This window comes from Rhineura floridana, chromosome 9 (assembly GCF_030035675.1).
Source record: "Rhineura floridana isolate rRhiFlo1 chromosome 9, rRhiFlo1.hap2, whole genome shotgun sequence".
Classification (NCBI taxonomy): domain Eukaryota; kingdom Metazoa; phylum Chordata; class Lepidosauria; order Squamata; family Rhineuridae; genus Rhineura; species Rhineura floridana.
In genome coordinates this window covers 52,934,521-52,960,436 of record NC_084488.1, presented here as the reverse complement: position 1 = coordinate 52,960,436, position 25,916 = coordinate 52,934,521, and positions in this window count along the sequence as shown.

Here is a 25,916-nt window from a genome sequence, read left to right as displayed (position 1 = left end):
TCTCCAATCTCTTCAATTCCTTCAGGGACAGCGCTGAATTCCAAACTGTAATATTTGTCTCCAGGATCCATCACAGCCAAGAAATCCAAATCTTTTTTCATGTCCATAATTAAGCCAATCTCCATAGTTTGAACCTTGCCTTTAATTTCTCTTTCATCCTTTTTTTGTTTTCCAGATCTATCTTTATTCTCCTTTCTCATAGAATCCTGAGTTTCTTTCAGTTCCTGTCTCATTTCATGAAATTCAATTCTCCACGCTTGTCTATTATTTCTCAGTTCTTGTTTTATTGAGTTAATCCCATTCATTATTTTCTGAAACATGTCTAGAGATAAAGTCCCTTCTTGTACATCCATGATCTGCTTAATTGTCATTCTTAAAGCCAAAGGAACAAAACTCCTTCAATTTTCAATGTCCCAAACAAAGAGCAGCTTATTTCTTTAACCAGTTACAAAGGAGTTAATCTTTCCAACCAACTAACGTCACACGCTAGACAGCCCTTATCTCTTATCTGCCCGGAAGTGTAAGAACGGCTTTAGTTCACAGCGTCCAAATAACTAGTAGCAGAGAGAATGAGCAGATTCGTCAAAAAAAAAGTAGATCAGGAAAAATAGTCCCAGCCATATATTACACAAAAGTCTTATAAATCAAAAAGATTTCTTATCTCTCCCAATCAGAAATCTCTTGTCCGTTGTAATCTTTAAAATGCTATTTTCCATGTCAGCTTTTTGCAATAAAAAAAGATAAGCTATTTATATTTTCTTCCCCCTTAGTTCCGTGAATAAAAAAAGGAAAGTCTTACCTCACCTAGGTTATCTCAATTGCTGTTACTTTGACAAATCTCTTTAGCTGTATAGATAAGAAAATGATGAATGTAGACAGGAGGATGTTTGCCTGTTAATCCGTATAAAAAAAAGGGTCACTTATCCAGCTGAGCTAGCATAAAAATCCTCGCTCTGTCTGAGCTGCTGGAAGACAGACAATTCTGACGAATTCCGGACTCCAACAATCAAAGCAAAGCTGTGTGGGAAATCTCACGTTTCTTCCTTATCCGGAAGAAATTATTCCCAGTCAGAAAAGAGCCTTCTGACTGAATTTAAACTGGATAAGTTTCATCCAAGACGGAGCTCGTCTCAGAGGCTGCAGAGGCGTAGGGATCCTCCTGGGAAGTCCCCCAATAACATTTATCTATCAAGGCAACAAAGGCTGATTCAGTCCTATAACCAGGCCTGAACCCAGATTGGAATGGGTCAAGATAATCTGTTTCATCCAAGAGTACTTGCAATTGCTCTCCACAACACTCTCAATCAACTTCCCTAAAAAGGGAGTATTTGTGATCAGGTAGTAGTTGTCACAAACCAATGGGTCCAGGATGGGCTTTTTCAGGAGTGGTCGGATCTTGCCGATTTATTGACATACTTAAGGGGATTCAGATGATACGTTCAATAAGCATACAATCTCTCTACCTGGGTACACAAATATTTGGGCTGTACGCGCATATAGTTATTCACATGTAACATTCAACAAGTGTACATTCTGTGTACCCATGTGCACAACAGATGAGCTGTACAAATTAAGTATTGTACACTCTTTGACACAAACACTTGTACATGTGTAGAGACAATTTTCACCTGTGTTCAGCGTAACATGTGAATAAGCTAAGCAGAGGTGCAAAATTATGTTCATCAGATATTTAAAATGTATAACTCGGATTCAGTCTGATGCCTTCAACTACTGCATCAGCATCCTTCATCCACTAACTCCTTACAATCTTATCCTAGTATTAAAGATGAGACACTTAAGAAATGCATTGCAAAATGGGAACAGTATAGTTACTTTAGGCTTAAAGATTTTTTCATACAGGATTGGCCAATTACATTGGACCAGCTCAGAGCAAACATTCTGAACTTAAAATTGGGATGGCTTCATATACTCCAACTGACTCATATTCTTAAGGATCCTGATATCGGAAGGTATGCCACTCACCCACTTACTGGATTCGAACACACAATGTTATCATTGGGGTTTAGAGGTAAAGGTATCATGTCAGCGTTTTATAAAATATTATTAGATTTACAAATGGACAACTTACAGGGCTCAAATCTCAATGGGTACAGGATTTAGGTTTTGAATTAAATAATATGGAATGGAAAAATATTTGTTCATCTAAATATAATAAATCTATATCCACTACCCATAAAGAAGTAAACCTTAAAATACTACATAGATGGTATTTAACTCCAACTCGTTTGTCATATATTTTTTCTAATATGAGCCCACTTTGTTGGCATGGATGTTCTAATAAAGGTACATATTTTCATTTCTGGTGGACATGCCCTAAAATTGTCCCATTTTGGAATTTAGTACATAAAGAACTTATAAATATTATAAAAGAGAATATTATATTTACTCCAGAATTATTTCTTTTATTAGTGTTTAGAGATGAAAATGCTAAATTAACATCTAAATTATTGATCTCTAAACTATTAATGGCAGCTCGTCAAACGGTGGCACAAAATTGGAAAACATTAGAAAATCTGGAAAAAATGACATGGTACAGAAATATATGGAATTTGGCCTTATTAGACAAAATTACCCATAATCTACACTTTTTACCAGAGAACACTAAATCCGATTTATATACTGCTACATGGTGGTCATTTATTGAATATGCAAATAAATATGGTTTACATGACCTTCTCTCATCTACAGCTAGATCCATATGGTTCTCTTAATTTTTGGTAATTTTACTTTTGTTAATTAATTTACAAATATGGAACTGTATTTTAAATGGTATATCCATAAGTTTATTACATCTCTCTTCCAATGTATTGAAAATGATACTTGTTACTTTTTTGTTTTGTTTTTTCTTATTCATATATATATTTATCCTCAGTGACTTGGGTTTGGGATTGTTGTGTTTGTTTATGTTGCTGTTTTGTTGTTTTCTTATTATATATTCAATAAAGTAAAAAAATAAAAAAGCATCCTTCATTGTTCTAAAATTGGTCTTCCCATTTTCCATATATATTCTATTTCAGCCTAATTTTCTGATCTGTAAATTCTGCTACAGTTTAGCCTTAAATTGTCAGTATTAGGGTAAATATATCTGGTAACCTAAACATGAAGGTGATCTTAGTTTTATCTCTGTGTATGTTAAAAAGATTACATTAAACAGAAACAGTGGAAAATACATTCTGAAGTACTTATAATCTGTCAACTAGACCAGATTGTGTGTTTTAAAAATAAATATTCAAAGAAAGGAAGGTATTTTGTATACATTCCAGAAAGGCTGCCAACTTTAGTCAACATGTGGCAACATTATCACTCCTAATAGGCCTAGCTTTTGCAAACAATTGCATTTGTCTCTTTTAACCTAGAGGGAATGAATATATTTAGTAAATTATGTTCTCTAAATCCAGAGTCAGTTTTCTGCATCAGTGTATACATGGGATGCTGTTTCAAAGGACTGTTGAAAACAGGAATTCATATACCATCAGACAGAGATAGATCCATTTGCAAAATCTTGCCAACACAGTAGAATCCATAACCTTTGGCAAACACAAAGCATGGGCACAAGAGAGAATATATCCAAAATTCAGGGAAATTGGGAAAGAACACACAGAGGTCAGGGCCACAAACAAGATTGTTAAGCCCTAGTATTCATAGGTAGGGGAGGCCAAAGGAGGAGCATACAAAGAGCGAGCACAATTGCACAGGTCATACTGGGCAGGATGACATTGCCATACTAGATTTCCTCACATCTCTTCCAGATTACCTAGCACACCCATTATGAACTGTAGACCATTAGTGTTAATTATACAGCCACAAGAGTGGCTGTATACTATAGCCAGCATGGATTTTTCACATTCCTCAATATTAAATTGAAAATACCCCCATGCCATTCTGATGCTTCCCATAAGCTCATTTCAAAAGAAAACCTTACCAAACTTATAGTCCTGAACTCAGAAACGCTTGCTTAACAACCCTCTCAATTTTCATGGTGATACACAAAACAGCCAGAGAAAATAAAGAGTTCAAAGTCTAAAAAGAGAGAGAGAAAAACCCAGAGCCCTTTTGGACTTTTTTCTCAGAGAGTTCTCATAATCTGTTGAAATTCATTACAAATCAGCCATGTTCACAGAGTACCTGTAATCCTAATACTGACCTTGCCCCATACTTTGACCTTTGTCTGCAGTTTAAAAGTTTAAAAAATGCCTGGCTGATTTTTAATTAATTTAAGAAATTTTGGCTGGAACCCTATGATAACGCGGGGCATGCTCAGTAACAACCAACTGTCAGTGTTCTGAAAGCCTCACAGCTGCTGGGCTTGGCTAATGAGAGGGCCACACCCACACCAGACTTTGATTTCACTTGAGACAGTCGTGGCTTCCCTCAAAGAATCCTGGGAAGTGTAGTTGTGAAGGGTGCTGAGAGGAGACTCCTTTTCCCCTGAGAGAATGATTTAACAGTCAGCCACTCTGATTGAAGGTCTATGAGGGAAACGGGGGCTCCTAGCAATTCTCAGCACCCTTCACTAACTACACTTCCCAGGATTCTTTGAGAGAAGCCATGATTGGCTTTGAGCCATGGCTTTGAGAGAAGCCATGATAAATTGTTTTAAATTGTGTTTTAAATTGTTTTTAAAAGATGTGTTTTTAAATTTGTATATTTGTTTTTAATGTTTTTAGATATTGTAAACCGCCCAGAGATCTTCAGCTATGGGGCGGTAGAGAAATACAATAAATAAATAAATAAATAATGATTGTCCAAAGTGTAATAGAGACCTGGTGTGGATGTGGCCTAGGACAGCTTTGTTTTAAAGTTGGGTGGGAGATAGGGTTGCCAGGTTCAGGCCCTGAGACTGATCCTGTATCTTTAGAAGAGAAAGTCAGCCAAGTGCAGGTGTCTTTGCAACATTATAATGGGAAAAACCACTTCTCCCTTCCCCCTGCTCAACTTTTAAAGATACAGAAGACCTCTTGGCTGCCAGGCCCAGCCTCCAAGAGGTCTTCTATATCTTTAAAAGTTGTGCAGGGGGAAGGGAGAATTCCACCTTGTGGTTTTTCCCATTACAGTGTTGCAAGGACACCTGCACTTGGCTGACATTATCTTCTCCTAAAGATACAAGATCAGGATCAGACCCTGAACCTGGCAACCCTAGTGGGAGGCTACATGTGCCTTCTGTAGAGTAAAAAGGTGGGGAAAATGCTGAAAAGCAACGATACTGTTCACAATGTTTTCCTTTTGGAAAGGAAAGGGGCTTCCCTTCTGCCCAGTGCCCACCCACCCAATTTCCTCCCATCCCCTCCCTGCCCCTTCCCTGGGTCAGTGTTGGACTATGACCTGGGAGACCAGGGTTTGAATCTCCACACAGCCATGAAGCTGACTGGGTGACATTGGGCCAGCCACTGCCTCTCAGCCTCAGAGGAAGGCAATGGTAAAACCACCTCTGAATACCATTTATCATGAAAACCCTATTCAAAGGGTCACCATAAGTACGGTCGACTTGAAGGCAGTCCATTTCCATTTCCAAACATGATTGCATGGAAATAAATCCCATTGAACTCAAAAAGTATGCAAATGACCAAACCCTCCCTCCTATCCTCTCCTCCTTACCCCTTCCCTCCCCCTTCCTTTGCCCCTCCCTCCCCATCCCCATCCCCTTCCAATCCCCTCCTTCCCTTTCCCCCTCCTCCCCCCATGGTCAGTTTTACCTATCTTAAGCATGATTGCATGAAAGTGCAAATGATCAAATCTCCCCTCCTTTCCCCCTTCCTTTGCCCCCCTCCAATATGCTCCTTCCCCCTTCCTCTCCCCCTCCCCCATGGTCAGTATTACCTATCCTAATCATGATTGCATAGGAGTAAATCTAAATGAACTCAATAATCATGCAAATGATCAGACCTGCCTTTCCCCTCCTTCCCCTTTCCTCTCCCTTCCTCCTCCCCTCCTCTCTTCCTTCTTCCTCCTCCCCGCCCACTTCAGCCCTCCATCCCTCCCCCCCGGTCAGTTTTACCTATCCTAAGCATGATTGCATGGGAGTAAATCCCACTGAACTCAATAAACATGCACATGATCACATTTGTCCTTCTCCCCTCCTGCCTGCTCCCATCCCAGTCCTCCCCTCTGCCTTTCCAACTCTCCCTTCTCCTCCTCTTCCTCCCTTCCCCATCCCCTATGCCCAGTTTCACCTATCCTAAGCATTCTTGCAGGGGAGTAAATCCCACTGAACTCAATAAGCATGCAAATGATCAATCCACTGTCAGCAAACTTGCACAGGATCCCATTTCTTACCTCCCAGATTAAAAAGCAAGGAAATTCACTAATAGGCAAAAAAACCTTGCAGTTTAAGAACGTACCTATAGCCCACAGGTATTTCTACCAAACTTTAAAAAGCAGGGAAATTAGGCAGCTATAGTGAATGCACCAGGGGAGCAGGAGACCTGAACTCCTCTCTGAGATATTGGACTGTCCTACAGATTGGTCAAAATGCAAACACCATTTGGGTTGGTCTTTCACAGTCCAATCCACTTCCTGTGTAGCTTGAAATAATTTGGTAACATGTGCCTCTGAGCATATGGTGAGTAGTGGCAACACCTGCAATCAGCCCAAAGAACAGAAAGAAGACATGTGCTGTGCTGATCTTGTTCTAGCAGGGAGGAAGCAACATTATTAAGACAGTTGATATACTTCAGATGGTCACTTTAAATATGTCTGATTTACTCTGTAATTTTAGTGAAGTTTCCTATAGGAAATCATTTTCTTTTGCTTTTATTTCTATGAATATGTGAAGTACAGCAACACTTTGCAAAATTTACACTAAAAACACTCCAAACGTAATTGTGGAATAATGGCACTGACTTCTGCAGAATAGTCTCCAGTGGACCTCAGAAGTGTTTCAATTTGCACAAGATAAAACAGTGGGAGGTGAAATATATTCTAGCAAAATTCTAGGTGTGCTCTATGGTTTTAATTGATCGTGAACACCTTGCCTTAAATAAAGTGGTTTAAACATAGCAGGCTGAAAACATGCATCCTCTTTTTTCCAACAGCTAGAGTCATTGCTGAAGTAGCAACATATTGTAATCAGTCTGATTTTACATCAAACTGCAGTTTCAGATTCCAAAATAGAAATAGAACATAACCTCCAATTTGAAACACCAAAGGCTGTCTTCGCCATCATATGACATTGACCAGTAAAAAGACTTTGAAATTAATGAAAATAAATATGACAGATTTCTAGGATGAATAATGAGGGAAATAAAATTTTCTGATTTAGATTCTCTGTAGAAACATTAGTAACACAGGAAAGAAGCAAAGTAAGAACACCAACAAACATACAAAAATATAATTCTCCAACTTTAGTAAATATTTACTATATTTCTGTCCCACCTTTCCTCCAGAGTGCTCAGCCCCCCTCCCATTTTATCCTCACTATAAATCTGTGAAGTAGACTAAGCTGAAAGATGGTGGTCCAGTGAGTTTCATGGCTGAGTGGGGATTTGAACCAGGCTCTCTCCAGTTTTATCCCAAGACCATAAGATCTGCACTGTTGCCTCTCATCCCATTTGTGGTTTCATACTGCTTAAGGAAGGAGGCATGTCTCCATTCTTACACATGGCGAGTGAAAGTACACCCAGCTACACAGCTGGTCTGGACACAGAGGCCTCTGGGACATATCCTCACTTTGTCAGAAAATGGCAGCCATTAGTCATAATGGCTGTGATTATGATGGATACATTTATATCTCAACTTTCTTCTAGGAGCACAAGGTGCTGTACATGGTTCTTCCTCCCTCTCCCTTATCCCCACAACAACTCTGTTAGGCTGAGAGACTGTAACTGGCCCACAGACATCCAGCAAGCTTCATAGCTGAGTAGGAATTTGATCCCTGGTCGCCCAGGTCATAGTCCAACACTAACCACTATATCACACTGGGTCTCAACATCTGAACATGTCCTTTAGTCTAACAGACACCCTACCCCACCCCCAGGCAAAATTAAAACATACCCTTGAGCTCCTTGTGCAGTTCCAGAGGCAAATTTGGGGCATGTTTTCACTTCATGTACCCCACCTACATTTGCTCCAAAGATTGCTGCTGAGCTTTGCTAAAGCTGAATTTCGGGCTCAGGATTTTTTTCCTCTATATTTGCCCTCTTAGAAATCCTGCAGGTACAGGAGAACAAAACAACATGCTATAATATCAGAGAAGAGTGTGGATTACTAAACAGGATGTATGAATACACAGTAAACTAGCATTAGAAAAGATAAGCAGACACAGTGAGTGACCAATGGGCTCAAATTTGCTAAGCTCTCAAATACATTATTTAATAAAGCAAGAGAGAGCTCTTGATAAAATTCAGTAATGGATGTAGTGGTGGGTCTGCACTACTCATCTAACCTCTCTCAGAGCCTCATAGCACAATGGCTAAAAGGACATCCATTGGTAGGAAAACATGGAATTCTGCTTATGAGGGATTGACTGCATTGCTTCAGCATGCTGGGATAGAAAGGGGGATGGGAAGGTGGCAGTGAGGTCAGTACATTATAAAAGCACCCGCAGGAGTGCCTGATTGGAATCCTGAATTGGCAGTAGTGACAGATTAGCTCCACAGATCTGTTTACAGTACGCTAACCAAGCCACCACCTTGCCCCTCATTCTCTCCATCCTGGTATACAGCAGTGACACAGCCAGAGGAAGGTCATGTCATCCACTACTGATAACATCCCTTTGCTGTCTTAGAATTAATTCAGGACAAGCAGCTGTTGGTCTGAGATGGCAATTCTTGGGTATTGTATGATTGAATCCCATTACAGATAATATACTTTCTGCAAATTTCTAGATGAAATTACTATAGTTACCACACTGAATGAATGCTGTTAAATATCATAACTTCCATGCACAAAAAAACCATTCAGCTGTTTCAAGTTGATAACAATTATATATAATATTTTGTCATCCCACTCCCTGAATCTCCCTCCTTCCTCATTCTTTCCAAGATGTTGTTATCCAATAAATGCTTTAAAGAGAGGTGAAGTTAGTCACCCTTCTAGACTGAGGAAACAGGTATCAGTTTATTGTTCAGGGATATGGAAAATTCAAAATACTGCTTTATGCTCAGAGTTATGAAATATAGTTTCATGAGGTGAAACTGCCCAAAGTATCTACTAAATGCAACACAGCTCAGAAGCTACAGTGATGTAAATCATGTCATGTGGATCCTATGCACCAGCCACAACAGAGCTGCTTTGCCCCTCTGCAGAATAACAAGGCTCTGCAGAATAAGAGGGCACATAGGTGTCATTCAAGAGAACTCTGCTTTCTCTGTACCAAATGGACATGCAATCCATATATAGTCCAGCTGTGGCATTTGTGGTGTAGGGCTCAGCACGAAGCTGAAGAAAATTTCTGTGTTGCTGATGCCATTTTGGGGCCCTAGCACTAGTGTGAAGGTATGTGTCCCCTCCCCTACAGCAAGACTATGATCCTTGACTAGGTCCTTCTACTGTACTACTAAGGCAAAAGCTCATATGACTGGGTTCTAAGAGAAGAAGAATGTGGCTGATTAAAAAACACACCATTTATTAAAACATTACTACAGCAACAACACAACGTGTAGCTTAAATTATATGGAATGTTTGGCCAAATTGTGATTTTGCGGGATGGAAAAAGGTCCACTGCACAAACTTATGTTCTGGGGGCATTTTCCCTCACCTGTTTGTAGTCATTAATCCATTATCTCCTGCTGCATTGACATTCCCAACCAATCATCTGAAGGAGTGCCTCTCCCCATACAGTCCTGCTTTGAGGTCTGCTGAGGAGGCTCTTCTGACAGTGCCAAAGTTGACTGAGATCTGTAACTCACCAGAGGCTCCTTCTCAGTAATAGCATCCCAGTTGCAGAACACTCTCCCCATTCTCTGAGCTTTGGCAGGTCTCTCTCTACTTAATTGTTTAGCACCACCTAAAGACTTTCATCATCCACCAGACCTTTTGAATTTCCTGTGAATGTGCCTGCAATGCATATGTGGCATATTAAACTGTTGTAAACGCCAAATGCCTAGCCTTTTTGCCAAGCACAGGATTATTGAGTTCAGAATTTCAATAGGTGATGAACACAGCTGGTTGTGAAGAAATTGAAGGCTTTATTACAGCAAAGAGATACAAACAGCTAAAATGGAGCTAAATAGCCATCAGAGCAGGATTACAAACAGCTAAAATGAAACTAAGTAGCTAACATGTTACCACTCCCCCCCCTTGCCTCTAAGTGCTCTTATCTCACGTCTGTCTCCCTATGTGCTGGAAACCACCTAACAGCACAGTGATAAATCTTGCCTGGGAGGGGTGAGTCTTCAATCTTCTTGATGTTGATCCTTGATGGCATCTTGGGGTTTCGCTAGCCCATGGAGGCTTAATCTCCCTTTTCTTGGGGTCCTGTATTTCTCCTTCAAAGACCCCTGGGAGGGGCACCTTACACCTGTTAGATCACTATCTTCCCATTATTCAGGTAGCTGGTTCCTCCCTAAAGTGATGTCTCCTGATCCTGTCCTTGTGACATCTTGAGCTTGAGAATGCAGCTGCATTCTCAAGGTTACTTGCTTGTTTTGATTATCAGGCTACTGGTTTACATTAGCCAAGTGAGAACATTTGTAAGCCAATTAGCTCATCACCTCTTCAAGCTTGAGAAAGCCATAAACAAACCCACCTGATGGAGCAAGAGCATAGGACAAACTGCATTGTTTTGGTTACTGAGCAAAAACTTCCCAGATCCTGTGTTGTTTTGAGCACAGAGGCATAGAGAAACATCCCAAATGCTGTGATTGTGTCAGGGAGCCTGCATTTTGAGCTTCCCAGACTCCAATTCTAAGCAGTAACAGAGTACAAAAACAATCACCACCCCCATAAATCAGGGGTTTAGGGGCAAGAATTAGGGGACAGAGGCCATTCACATGTCATTGCAAATCTCCTTGTACATCAAGATTCTTGCGGTGATTGGTAATACACTCCACCCCCATGGCACATGACACGGTTCTCTGTTCCTAGGCTTCCATGCCCCTCCCTCCCCATGAAGGATTTTTCACCTGCAGTAGCTTGATACACAAAAGCAGCTTATCACTAGCAGAATTATAACAGCAATTAGAAATACAATTTGATTAGCATACAATAGTAGAAGTTACAAGCATTTCTTCACACAATCTCTTCCCTTTTTCCTTTTGTTACATTCATACAATTGCCCTGGGTTCCCCACCATACATCAAAACACATTATACAGCTGGAATTCTTGCATCACTCCCTTCTTGAAATAGCTGTAGCACAGCAGACAGCATAGGAGTGGTGTCCTTGGCTCAAATTGCTAGCTGACAGGGTTCACAGGGAACCCAGACAGGCATCAGGACTTGCTTCCAGATCCAATTCATGATAATTGTACCTCACTAAAAGCATAAAGAAACAGAGTTATAGTTTGCATTGCCTAGCTTTGGCCATTCACATGTCATTTATAACCTCCTTGATGTACATCTAGATTTCTTGCAGTGATGTAGCTTATTAACTGTGTTTACTTGACTGTAGTTGTTGTGACCCACCCCGAGATCACTCATGAGGACAGTCAGGATACAAATTCTATAAATAGATTTTTAAAAAACAGGGATTACCTCATGAATGCAAGTGAGGGCAAAGCCAAATACATAGGCATCACTCTGAATAAGGGGTGATGAGGGGGCCGTATCCCTGTTGCCAAGGCAACAGGGCCAAATATCCTTGTTTTGCCATGTCATGTTATGGTGGCTTCTGTACAGTGTGTCAAAACAGTATCAGCAACACAGTTGTCTTGGCAACACAATGCCTCCAAAAACATTTTTGTGCCCTTTTGACACCCCCCCCAATAATGACCACAAGCTAGTTTGTTTTTCAATGGACATGGCCTATTTTTTATAAAGTGAGGAAATATTCACAGAAATACTCCCAACCCAACCACCCATTTCATTAAATATTTAGGCATTTTGGCTTGGCTATGAATATTTCCTACAACAGGAATAATCAAACATATATATTACAGTTTTAGTAAATAAGTAACTTAGGTCACAATGCAACCCAAGTCTCACTGATTGCACTGGGTTTATGTACATAACGCTCAGATCACTCAATTGGAATCAAAGAGACTTAGAAGAGCTTAACTTTGGCTGATTTTATCTTTATACAATAGGCTATCTGACTTATAAGCCAGTTTTCTCATGTAAGTATATAAAAAAGTGCTGTGCCAAACATTTCTCCCATTTTTTTATTTTGCTATTCCTTCATCAATTAATAAGAAACAAAACTGCATTAGAAAATTATCAAAGGGGAGTAAAACATTTGATGGCATTCCCTTCCACAGGGCTTTTTTCAATTCAGGATAGCAGCCAGGGAGGTTACAGAGTGCTGGAGAAATATTGACTAGAAAGCAAAACACACACCACCTTTGGCTACCTGGCAACATTAAGTAAGGTAAGCTAACAGAAATGTTGAAGTGCCCCCAGAATGAGGCAGAACAAATGGAAGCCTGTCCATAAGGAAAGAAAACATTTGAAAAATTGGAGAACAGGTTTCAGCATAACTTTAATAACAAAATCTCTATGAAAATGTTACAATGTGTGTTATCTCATGCAAGCGCACTTGCTTCTCACATTGACACCATACATTTAAAGCACATTTATACCACTTTAACAGTCATGGCATCTCCCAAAGAATCCTGGGAACTTTAGTTTACCAGTAATAGAGTAACAATTCCTTGTACATTTAACAAACTACAGTTCCCTACAGTTTTTTGTGTGGGGAGCTATGACTATTAAAGTGCTATAAGATTGCTTAAAATATATGATATTGATGTCATTTTTATTAGTTTAGGAATTTTTTATTCAGTCCTTTGTCATTCTTGACCCCAGGGCAGTTTACAAATGTGGTGTTGTTGTTATAGTTATATTGTTATTATTTCTGGGCCATCCTTCAATCAAGGCTCTCAGGGTGATATACAAAAGCATACGGCATAAAATCAATATTAAAACTACAACATTAAGCAACTACAAATCTTTCCCAAAGTTGCAGCAATACAGAAATTGATAGGAACAGATATAGGCCAACTATCACCTCAGCCCCCAAATGCCTTATAAAACAACACATAGTATCATAATAAGAAATAAGAAAATCAATATTCAAATCAATTAAAATTTATAAAACCAAGAAATGCTGTGGATGGGTCCAAAATACCTCAACACTTAAAAGCTTTGGAAAATAAATAAGTTTCAAGCTTACACTGTAAGGAGTCATATGCAGGGTTGCTAGGTCAGAAGCATTCTAAACCCTGAGATTTCAGGGGTGTGTCCTGGTGATGTCATAGGGGGTGTGCCCTAGTGATGTCATTAAACATGATCCATTAAGCATCAACCACAGTTGCTTGGAACGTACTACTCAAACAAAAAAATTCTCTGACTGGAAATTAAGATAGAAATCTTAGCTAAATGAGGATGTTTCCAGGTCCAGCTGAAATGATGGGATCATTCCTTCTCACCCGCTTAGAGAACTTGGGTAAGGAACATTTAATCTAGCCTACTTGCTTCTGACAAGAAGGGTATAAGTGCCCTCAGGCCAGGCCAGTCACCAGAAGGCTGTTGTAAGAAGAAAGCCTAGTGTTGTGGAGATGTTAGATGGGAGAACTCAGGAATAAAGATGGATGCCCCTGAAGGCTGAAATTCTAAACACACTTACTAAGTCTCATAGAACTCAACAAGACTTACTTTTGAACAGATATTGTCAGAATTGTGCTGTTGATAAGGCTTGACTTGGGATCCTCTGCAACAATATCCATATCAAAGCAGGGTTGGCAACCCTCTGCCTGGAATGCCCTGCCTGCCTTTTATCATGGCTGCTCCAAACCTCTTTATAGACTTGACCCTTCACTGCAGAGGGAGGTTTCAGAAATGAGTAAGAGTTAAGAAGATTCTCTACTCTTTCCTGCTTACTCTGTGGGCTGCTATAAACTCACTTTGACAGCGAACCCAATTTCAGTTAGTAATAACTGACACAGAGAAAACACACATGGTTTGGTCTCCCTTCACAGGCAGTAAACTAGGAACAACAGCAATTGAAGCCACACTTTCCAGTATGTGAATTCACTTTTACAACTATTGGACAAGAAACAAACCATACTGGGGCAGATCTACAGCATGCATTTAAAGCACATTCAAGATACATTTGAAGCACATGAATCCCACCACAGAATCCTGGGAACTGTAGTAGTTATTATGGGTGGTGGGAACTATAACTGTAAGGGGGAAACTACACTTCCCAGGATTCTTTGGAGAAAGTCATGTACTTTAAATGCAAGTTGGATATTAAATGCGAGCTGACATTTTGGTTTATATCTTTTGAACCAGATCACCTAGAAACCTTTTTTTAAAAAAATGAAAACTAAGAATCTGCAGATTAAGGTGATTCACCTGGAGAAGACACCCCAAAACCAGAGTCTCCGGGCAAAAACTGGAGACCTGGCAACCCTAATCCTATGGATGTCTGAGAAGTGGGTGTTCCACATTTAGGGTGCTACTACTGAGAAAGGCCATTATGTCTCCGTGTAATGCACCAACTCTGCATATGGAACATTGAAAAGGCCCTCTCCTTCAGATTTTTACAGCCAGGCAGGGCAATGTTGGAAGAGAGGTAAAATAGAAATGAACTGCCTCCAAGTCAATCCTGACTTATGGCGACCCTATGAATAGGGTTTTCATGGTAAGCGGTATTCAGAGGAGGTTTACCATTGCTTTCTTCTGAGGCTGAGAGGCAGTGACTGGCCCAAGGTCACCCAGTGAGCTTCATGGCTGTATGGGGATTCGAACCCTGGTCTCCCAGGTCATAGTCCAACATCTTAACCACTACACCACACTGGCTCTGTGGCCTAAATCATGCAGAGCTTTATATGTCAACAATAACACCTTCAATCAGCTCTGGAAGCATACTGAAAATAGTACAAATCCCATGAAATCTGAGAAATATAATTCCAGCTGGCTGGCCACTTACCAACTTGGCCATCACTTTTATGCTATCTGCAGCTTCTGGACCATCTTCAAGGGTAGTCCTATGTAGACTGCCTTACAGTAATCTAAAAGAGGTTACCAGAACATGGGTCATCATGCATAGGTTATTTCTGCCCAGGCATTGCCATTAAAAATACACTCTCCAGATGATCCTCACTTCTCCCAAATACACATAATGAGAAAGTGGTTGGAATGTAATGATGTAATGTAATGATGCTTTAAAAGTTCCATTCCAGACGCATTTATTTGGGAATAAGCCCTGTTGATGTTAATGAGACTTATTTCTGGGTAGACATGTATAGGATTGTGCTTGCAAATTCTTTTAGAGAAACTAATGTCAGGGTGGAGGACCTGTCGTCATCCATATATTGTTGGACTCCCAACAGCCTCAGCCTGCATGAGCAATAATCAGAGATGTAGTATGGAAGTGTCTGGAGTGCCACCGGTTCCCCATTACTGCATTTGTTTTTTTAAGAAAATCCAACTGCTCTTTTTACACAAACAAGGAAATACTTTTTATAAAAAAGAAATAGAATCCATGCAGAACTTTTGCTAGATGATTTTTCCTGGCATTCAGTAAAAAAAGGCTTTCTTTTATATTTCTTGAAAAGTACATGGCTAATGCACCAGCCAACTGAGGATTAACTAATGTTAACATAATGATTAACAGGCTGGAGTGGAAGAACACGACAACCTCCTGAGCACATGGCTTATGAGCCGTATGCTAAAGACTTCTAAGAAGGAATGAGGTATTTTCTAATAAACTTCATTCACACCTAAGATATCAAGAAGAATTCATTAACGTGCTCAGTTTTCTCAAAAGCCAAATATGTTTTCCATGAAGAAAAGGAACAGATTCATTAGAAAGCAAAGTTATATGATCATATCAAAAATCTTACCGTTGACAAGCTGCCACTTAAGGCAGGTGCAAACACACTTCAGGCTGATTTTTTAAAACAATGGCATTTTCAAATGTTATATTCATAATGCGTAGCAGAAGTAAAACCTCTCAGGGTTCCTATAAAAGGGGGTGCTTACTAGTGTACTCAGTAGAAGAGTGCCCCCTAGTGATTTCAAGTGATCTCATTGGATTAAAAAATGACATGAACAAGCTGTAAGCAGCCATCTTCCTTATTTAACTTATATCCTACACCTTGACATTGATTTATTTCGTGGCACTAAAAATAAATGTCTCTTCCCTATGAGTTTTACATATTAGGTTTTAATGAGGCATTTGAGAATTCTAGGGAAAAGTCAAGGCTTTGGTGTCTTGCAACTTTTAATGTTTTGCTTTCCAATCAGAAAGCTAGAATTTAAAATCTCTGAAAAAAATGGCACTGATAAGAACATAAAAGAGCCCTGTTGGATTAGAACAAATGCGCATCTAGTCTAGCATCCTGTTTCCCACTTTGGGAAGCTCAGAAGCAGGACGTGAGTGCAATATCTCTTTACCACTGTTGTTTCCCAGTGACTAGTACTTAGAGACAAGTTGCCTCTTAACTGTGAGACAGCATCGTGTCTACATAACTAGTAGCAACTGATCGCTTTATGAATTTGTTTATTCTTCTTTTAAAGCCGTCTGAGTTGGTGGTTGTGACGCCCTTCCCTGGCTCTCCCTGTCAGGTTCCTACCTGCTTGTGGCTACTACCTTTCACTAGGCACCACCAGGGACTCCACCAGTCCGGACTGTCCTTTTTATGGTTTCTCTCTCCGCTCTAGCACAGATCTCACTAGATCCCTCTGCTAGGCAGCACCACCAGTCACGTCCTATAACCAATGTTCCCAGAGACTTTGCCTGAGCCTCTCTCTATCTGGTTACTTTTGTGACTCCGTGCTTATGCTGTTCCCAACCCCTTTGTATCTATATAGATAACGCATATAACTCTGGGTTGCGCTGGATACTTGTAATGTTATTATTCTTCTCTTCACCACTGCCACCATTCGTTACTGTTTCCCTTCAGCCTTGGTAATTACCTTGCCCTCCCTTCTGGTCTGTATATTCCCCAGCCAAGGATCAGGCCTTCAGTAAACCAAAATAGTATTTATTAAATATCAGAAATAACAAGATTACTTTTATAATGGTACATAAGCATATGGTTTCATCTATTCCTGTGATACTTGTCTTATTATTAACTAGAACTCCAATTCCCTCTTTCTCCACACTCTCCTAACATCCACCACCAAACACCTTCTTCCTCTCACATCCACCAACTAACATCCACCTACTAACATCCACCTCCCAGATTCAACTGTCATTCTTCCATTTATACTCTCAGCCATCCAAACACTCAGCCAATCATCCAGCATTCTACTGCTCATCTACTCCCCCCTCCTCTTTCACTCCACTTACCATATATCTTCTATACAAACAGCACTTACCATATTTACATTAATACAGGAACATCACAGTGGTCATCACCACATCCTGAGGATGCATGTTTGTTTGCCTGGAGTGAGTATTAGCTGTCCGCTACTGATTAAGCCGTATATAAATCATGTTAAATGAAAATAAATAAATAAATCTGATAAAGTGACTCTGGTTCCCAAAAGCTTAAACCATAACAAATGTGTTAATCTTTAAGGTGCTACAGAACTCTTTGCTGTTTTAGATGGGACTCTAAATGTTTTAGCCCCAGTTTTAGTACAGGGGCTCTAGTTGATGTGAGTCATATCTTTCAGGAATAGCTGTACTTGGATGACTACCCTTACTTAATTACAGCACCATCTGCTACTGCACTTAATCATCATAACCTCTAAGCAGTTTACATAAAATATCAGATGCGTGAACTGTTCTCAGTTGGCAGGTACAGCGAAGCCAATAACAATGCAATACAAAAAGTACAGTGGGTGAAAATTCAGTGAAGCGACCATTCACAACAGCAAATACATCTAAGAGTCTGGATTCTGACACTCACATAATAGACTCAAGTCAGTGCCAGACAATGGATGCCATGCATGTAAAAATATTCAGAATACTTTAAATGTAGGACATTTGGAACACTTTAAGGGTAGAGAGAAACAACAGAGTATCCTTCCCCCAACATCAGCATCTTCTCTCTTCCTTTCATAATTTTCTCAATGCTTCATCACAAGTATTTGATTATGGTGCTTTCTTACCCAGGAGATCTGGCCTGCCAACCTTTTCAGTCCCCTTTGTTATTTTTCTGTCAAGCCACTCTACTTGACTGATGGCAATTATCTTCTATCTACTCTCTGCCCCTGAGTGTGGCCAACAAATCCCAGATTACTCAATTATTTATAAGTATCAACTTGCTCCTTAATGCTTACAAAATATTCTGAGTACAGTTCAAACAATAGTACTGCACACAAAGGGCCTTTATATATTTGCAATGTTACACAAGCACATCAAGTGCGACACTCCTATGCAATAGATCCCATTTGTCCATATGAGGAGCTGTTCTCATGGGGCTATTACATCTGCTGCAGGTGTGGGGAACCTTTGGACCTCCACACTACAACTCCCATCATTAGCCATGCCTACTGGGGCTGATGGGAGTTGTATTCCAACAGCATCCAGATGGCCAAAAGTTCCCCACCTCAATCTACAGTATCTTGCAACCTGTATATTCCAATCACATGGAGTGTATATACTAATAATGGTAATCTCCAGGACTATCTTGTACTGGAATGAAAACTTTCCATGTGAGCATTTCTCATTGTGATTCTGTCATTGCTTTATTGTTGTTGATGTTTTTATTGCTCTGTTGTGCTGTTCTCTGCTTTGAGAATCTTTTGATCAAAAGGGGAATTTATTTAGGAAAGAAACAAATAAATAAACTGGAAGCATCCATATAAAATGGAGTGTGGAAAGTCTCTACATGGAAGCAACTTCCTGTGGGCATAAGGTTAGGGACAAATTACCAAAAGGAAACACACACAAAACAAAGTATCCAATGACATAAACAAAAAAGAGAAATGAATCTCAAAGATGATGGAAAGGATGAATGTTTATTGTAAATTAGCCCTACAGATTTTGGCTCAAGTCCCTTCTTTAAGGGCTTTTTTTTTTTTTACAAACTGCTCAAAAATCATCCATTTCAAAGTCCTTTCAGGGCAAAAGTTCCTTAAATGTTTTGGTCAAATTATCCCCTAGTCCCTCAAAGCAACCATGCAGGTAGTTTAAAATTTAAAACTAATCATGAAACTGCTTCGTTATGAGACACTATCAAACTCCTTGTTCAGTCTTCCCCACATCTGAAATATAGTCAGAATGAAAGATATTTAACACAACTAAGGACCAAATCACATAAACAGTTAACACCAGTAGCTGATGTCATGGTGGGGCAGCACATTCACCTGATATCCAGTTGGTCGCATGGTTGCTGCTTACTGGCAGGCAGAGGCAGAGAGCGAGGTGATGACAAGGGCAAACACACCGGCAGAAGTAAGGGATACTGGTTAACACCCAGCCACATAGTGATAACTCCACTATGTATTATCAATTGTACCATTAACTGATAGTGCCTACGTATCATTAAAAAACCGTGGTGAAAATAACCATGTTACCAACCTATTACAATAATTGCAACCATCATGTGAACATGATTATGTGAACTGATAATATGCCAATCTCTGTTTTTTCCTTCTCGTTATCAACTCTCACTAATTTTGGTCCTTAGTTCCTTCCAGTTGACCTGTTTGTTGAACATTCATCCTGATTTGTTTGCATAAAGTTTTGAGGGAAGATATACGATATCCACTGTTTTTTGAACAGTGCTTCCGATTTGTTTATGGGAAGGTTATAGAGCCAAGCAATTGTTATCTCACACTTTCCAGTGCATTTCTCCATCATGTTGTTTCTCACTGCAAAATGTCTGTTGGAGGGTGGGTTGGAAGCAGGTTTGCTGTGCAAGAGCACCAAATTTACTTTAACTGTCCAATGCAAATTTGCTGGTGTGCAGTTGATTCCTGCACAAAATAGTGGCAGTCTGTAGGTAGTCCCTGGCCCCACGTGCAGTCAACATGCTGGGGTTTTTGCAGAAATTATGCTGAATTCATACATAAATTACTACAGGAAAATCTCACCATAAAACCAGAGATTTCAATACCTGTATGTTTACTTGTTCTTGTAAATGCAACCCTACATGGCCACTCAGAAAAACTGGCAAGGAAAGGGGCATTAATTTTCAACAGAAGTATTTTTAGAACATAAGAAGAGCCCTGCTGCATCAAGCCAAATACCCATCTAGTCCAACATCCTGTTCTCACAGTGGCCAATCTATGAGAAAGTCTATGGGAAAACTAATTAAAATTAATTAATTAATTGAACTTCTATCCTGCCCTCCTCCTCAGAAGGAACCCAGGATGGCAAACAAAGTACAAAAACACTAAAAACATCTTAAAACTTCTCAAAAACAAAGCATTTTAAAAATAAAACATCTTAAAAACTTTTAAAACACCTGCAAAAAGTGAGGAGTATGCAGATTTTGAATATATTTTGCGTCAGCCAACCATGCCAACGTGTCACAGGGATGATGCATTCCTCAATAGCTGCCACCATGATATGGCAATCAAAGGGGAGGAGTGGCTCCTATAATTAAAGGAGAAGTCAAGGGATTGCACAGTGCAGCCTCTGCACCCGAAGAATAGTTAGCCTAGCAACTCCACTGATTTCCTGCCCTTTCTTCAAAAGCAAAATGTTAGTTAATCACACTGATTCTAGATTCCTAATCTTAACATTATAACTACAATGCACAAACGAAAGTACACAGGAAACTCACAGAAAAACTGACAAAAAGCAGAAAGTCAGACTGCCAGGGCTATCTCAAATTACTTTGCATTTCTAAACTTGTAATGGTCATTAGGTTGACCACTGAAATTCCTGAAGTAAATGTTAACAAGTGCAACCCTACTCCTAAAGAAATGAAGGGTAAAATTCACATTGATTTTAAAGGAGCAGGGTTGGAGCCCATTTCTCTACAATGGGGCATAGAGTTGTTCTATACTAAGGACTGACCTATTGAGATCAACAGGACTGAAACTAGTCACTGACTAATTAGTGGGACTACTATAAGCATGAAAAAGTCTGGGTCAAAACCTTAGCCTTCAAAATAATTTTTATTAGGTCTTGCTTGCCTGACATTTTTGAAACTGAGTTAACAGATCTTGAAGTGCAAACCCTCAGAAAAATAAGGTAGACAAACACTTGCAGTTTTGCTGGCTTTAGTGCATCACCACCTTACTTTTCTGGCTGTGGGGCACATGACGCTAGTCAGACTCTGCCCCCTTATATTCCCAAACCTCAGAAGTTGCAGCTCAAGTGTGTTTTACCTTGAAGTCAGCTTCACACAGACTTGAAAACTGATTGGACATCAACCCTGTTGCCACCCCAGGTGTGTCTGCTGAAAACACTTTGCTCTAGGCTCAGGCAGACACAGTGATTGGTCTAATACTTTGCTGTGGGTGGTCCTAATCAGCAGTGGGGAAAGGAAATGTGTCCAACCATGGGCAAATGTGTTTAGAACCGCAGCCAGACAAAATGGCCTTTGAAATAACTAGTGTGCATGTAGCCATAGATTATTTCAGATTAACTCACATCTATTAGAGATGTCCTAGTCCCCCCCCCCAATCGCCATTTAAATCTGGACAGAAAGATTTTTAAGAATCTGTTCAAGATCAGGATAAAAGCAATAGTTGGAAAGACACTTAATTGATTTGGTAACAATACACAGCATTTTCTCAATGATCCTTCTCGCTTACAACTCCTTGAAACTCAGGACAGTAATAAAGCTAATAAAAACATAATAATATTATCCTGATTCAGCCCATTCTCCTACAAGGATTTAGATGTACTAACATTCCTTCAGAGCCCACTGAGATTTGGAACTTCCTCCTAGAAAATACACTTTTCTATAAAATTAGAGGGTTTCAGTGTCCCTCCCTTAGCCCCAGGAAATAGCCTGGCTCCCCTTAAATGTCTTTATTTGTTCATCATCTCCTGATTAATCTCATAATTTTGGAGGCCTAATCCCCTTCCTTTTTGGGCAGGGGGAAAACAAGCATGGAGTTTGTTGCCAGCCTCTCTGCAATGGTGCAAGCCCAACAACAGTGATGAAGATAAGGGTTCACATGAATAATTCATCACGGAATACCCATATTTTAATCTAACAGCACATTCCTCTCTGAAATCTTCAATGAAATAAGGGGGGAAATTGCTTTCATCTCAAGGGAGCAAAAGAAATATCTATATTTAATATGGTGAAATGAAACATCCAATTGATTATTCATAGGTTTGACAGTAACTAGTTACATACAAGTGAGGATTTAATGTTCTTATTGTACATACAGATTATGTATGAAAGTGCCATAATTCTGACCTCATGTCAATTTTTTTTGAAGCTATAAGGCTATTCAATACACATATTCCATGAAGAAACGGTTGTTACCTGTATATGAAATTGTAACATATTTTCTTAGCAAGGCTACCTGCGCTATTTGGATCCTTTTTTTAAAAAAAAAAAAGGTGGAGTTCAAGTATTCTCCTCTTCATCTTCTTGTGTTCCATTGAAACAACATGAGTCGTGAGGTCATATGGCTCTCTCGGGTATGCTCCCTGTACATATAATGCTGAGGAGCAACCCCTTCGTCTGGTTTCTGGGACATTCACTACATTAGGGGTTCCTAAACTGTGGTCTGTCAACCACCAGTGGTCCATGTGTTCCATTCAGGTGGTCCACGGCATGTCTCCATTAAATATTCATATTGATTTTTACTTGTGTTTTTATTGCTTCTTTTATTCCTTATATTGTATTTACTGTATTACAATTTGACTTCTATGGAATGCAAATTGTAATACAATGGACACAATATAAAAAATAAAAGAAGCAATAAAAATACAATTAAAACTATACAGCATCAAGCACATTAAAATTGCTACAACAAACAAGAAAAATCATTAAGTGGTCTGCTAAGACTGGCAGCAATTTTTAAGTGGTGTATGGGGGGGAAAGTTTGGGAGCCACTGCACTAGATGGAATGTAATGGCATGATTTTATCATTCACAGTTGAGTCCTGTTCAGGTGTTTCCAGTCATAGAGAGAGTGAGCTTATACATATGCTCCCCCCCATTGTCATGCCCCATACTGTCCCCTTATAGGCAGGACTGAAGGGGGGAAGCCTGTCAAAAATTTATAGGCTGTCTTGTGAGATGGAACCCTGAGTTTCAGCTCATGGGAACACCCTATGCATGTTCTGAAAGCTTTCCCCATTCAGACTTTCCTCCAGCACATGGTCAACATAGGGCTAGGGCTGGCCTGGAATATAATATAGGGGGTGGGATGAATTTGTGCTGTCCCTCTGTTTCTCTCTGTGTGATCTCAGTTACATGGAGGGAAGCACCTGAACAAGGTATTGGTCTTGTCTGTATTAGGTCTCTGGCTGAGAGCATTTCTATCGGGCTTAATTTATTGATTTGCCTTGGAACTACAGATCAGCAGCAGACAATTTCTGATCTATGACTTCACAACTTTAGATATATGTACGCTCCTGCGTTAAATGTAGCCCTAGTTAGTTACAGCCTTGGTGCAAACTCTGTCAAAGCAAGGTAGCCTATTTTCATACATTTATTTTAATTATACTATGTTTCCATTATGTGTCCATACCTCAGGCCTGGAGCTGGGGGAAAAGGAAAATGGGAGTGGTGCCCCCCCAGAGCTGTGCTTCAAGCCTCCTAGGATTTTTGGGGGGAAATTGTCTTCTTTTTAATTTGTGACATGACAGACAATGACAATCTCCATTTAAAGAATGATACCTTCATTTAAGAACAGGGGCTGTCATGAACCTGTAATGTTCATGAATTATTAAAAATCTTAAAAGCAATACTTTGGCTCCAGCAAAGGAATCTGGGAGATTTTTACAGTTAGAAAAGACAAGCCTTTGCCAATTTACAATTATGAGTTTCACTTCCCAGCTGAAGATGGTTAGAAGAAGCCTTAACAAGCTGCACCTGTTTATCTTTGCTGATTAGCAAGTGCCTGGTACCCAAGGTCATCCTTGGCCTGTACCGTTGGAAAACACAGTTGGGAGGGGGGCCTGCAAGGCACGAAAATGTGGGAAACATCAAGAAGAAAGTTACATCAGCTAATTCCTGATTGGTCAATTAATGTTGGACCGTTAGGATCCTTTTCCTTTAAGTATAGGGCTAGAGATCCATAGCCTTTGTTCTCTGTTCTCTGCCTACGCTGACTTGGCACCAGAGGTCCAAACCTTTCTGCCTTATGGTTCCAGGGGGTTGCCTATGGGAGGTAACCTATGTCTGGTTCCATTGCTTTATGTTGAACATCCATCTCTCTTAGGAGGGAGGCCACACAACCAACTACCTCGTGTGTAAGTAGTTAGGTGAGTTAGTTTGTTATTTTCTTGTTGTGTGTATGAATTCTCTTGTAAGTACCTAAGCCCCTGTTTGGGTGTATGGTCTTAAAGGATTACTTGCTGCTATATATTTGATGTGCACTTATATATCTTAATAAAGCTACTTCTATTTAACTTGGTGTGTTCATTGAGAGAAGGGGTGGTTCTGGATTCAGTACCTTGACCATTCTCAGTCACTAACTACCAAGGAAGGGTAAGAAGTTAAAGGCTTGGATCTTAAGTGTTAAACCAGAGGTGCCAGGCAAGGAGTGTAACTGTAACTCTTGCCCCCTAGGACCTTGGTTTTATATACTTTCTGGGCTCAGAGATCCCTTGGCTCTGAGTGGACCAGTATACAGGGGTGGTGGTAGCCTACCTTCTACCTTGCAGGGTTGTTGTGAGCGTACACAGCCTTGGCAAGGGTGAAGTAATAGTCTTTTGGTTCCAGTCTCATTTCCCTAAGGGTGGGGGTCTGAGTCTGACACATGATCCCTGTGCCTTGACGGTAGGGATTCATGACATGGTTGGCCGCGGTGTGGATCGAGGCCATTCCTGCTCTTAAGTGAACACACTGTGTGAGATAAGTGCATTGCAGCAAGTTGTAAATTTAAAAGAGACTTCTGACACAACCGTTTGTTACTGTGGGTAGTAAGGTCAGTGCAGAATGTCACAAAAGATAAAAACCAGATCTCGAAAGAACGGAGCCGAGGACGTGGAAATGGCAGACAATGCGTTGCCTAGTCAGCTTGTTCAGCTGGAGGAAGGCGCTGCTGCCCCGTTACTTGCACCTCAGCCTTCTGCGGATGAGGAGGAGATCGTGTTTAAACAAACTGAGGAAAGTGAGGAGGAAAGTGAAGATGAGGAGGAGGAAGACTCTGATGGGGAAGAGCTGCCTAGTGTTACCTAGCAAAGCAAATGAAGCTGCTGTCCCTACAGTTCAAGGCTATGAAGGAAGATCGCCTGAGTAGAGAGAGTTTTCCCCGTGAGCTGAAACAACCGCGAGGGGGGAGACCAGACCTCCATAAAAAAGCTTTTCCGACTTTTCGTGAGACAGATGACATCTTTACCTTTTTTCAAGTTTTTGCCCACTCTTGTAGAGACCAAGGTGTGCCTAAAAGGTACTGGATGAGTGCTCTACGCATTAATGCTGAAGGCGAATTAAGAGAACTTTTGAACTCTCTTCCAGTGGAGTATGTGGATGATTTTGACTATTTCTATGCTCTAGCTAGATCCCATTTTGCTCTAACAGCAGAGGACTGCTTTCGGCGTCTGGAAGCAGACCAGAAAAAGCCTCGAGAAAGCTTTTCAGCTTTTTCTGCGAGAATGGGCAGGAATGTTGAACGCTGGGCAGATACGGCTGAAGCAGCAACTCGAGGTGAAGTTTTAGATCTGTTTGCTAAAGAACTGTTTTACAGACGTCTCCCTCGAGACCTGACAGCCCTGGTCAGAGACCAGCAGCCCCGTTCGCTGGCTGAAGCAAGC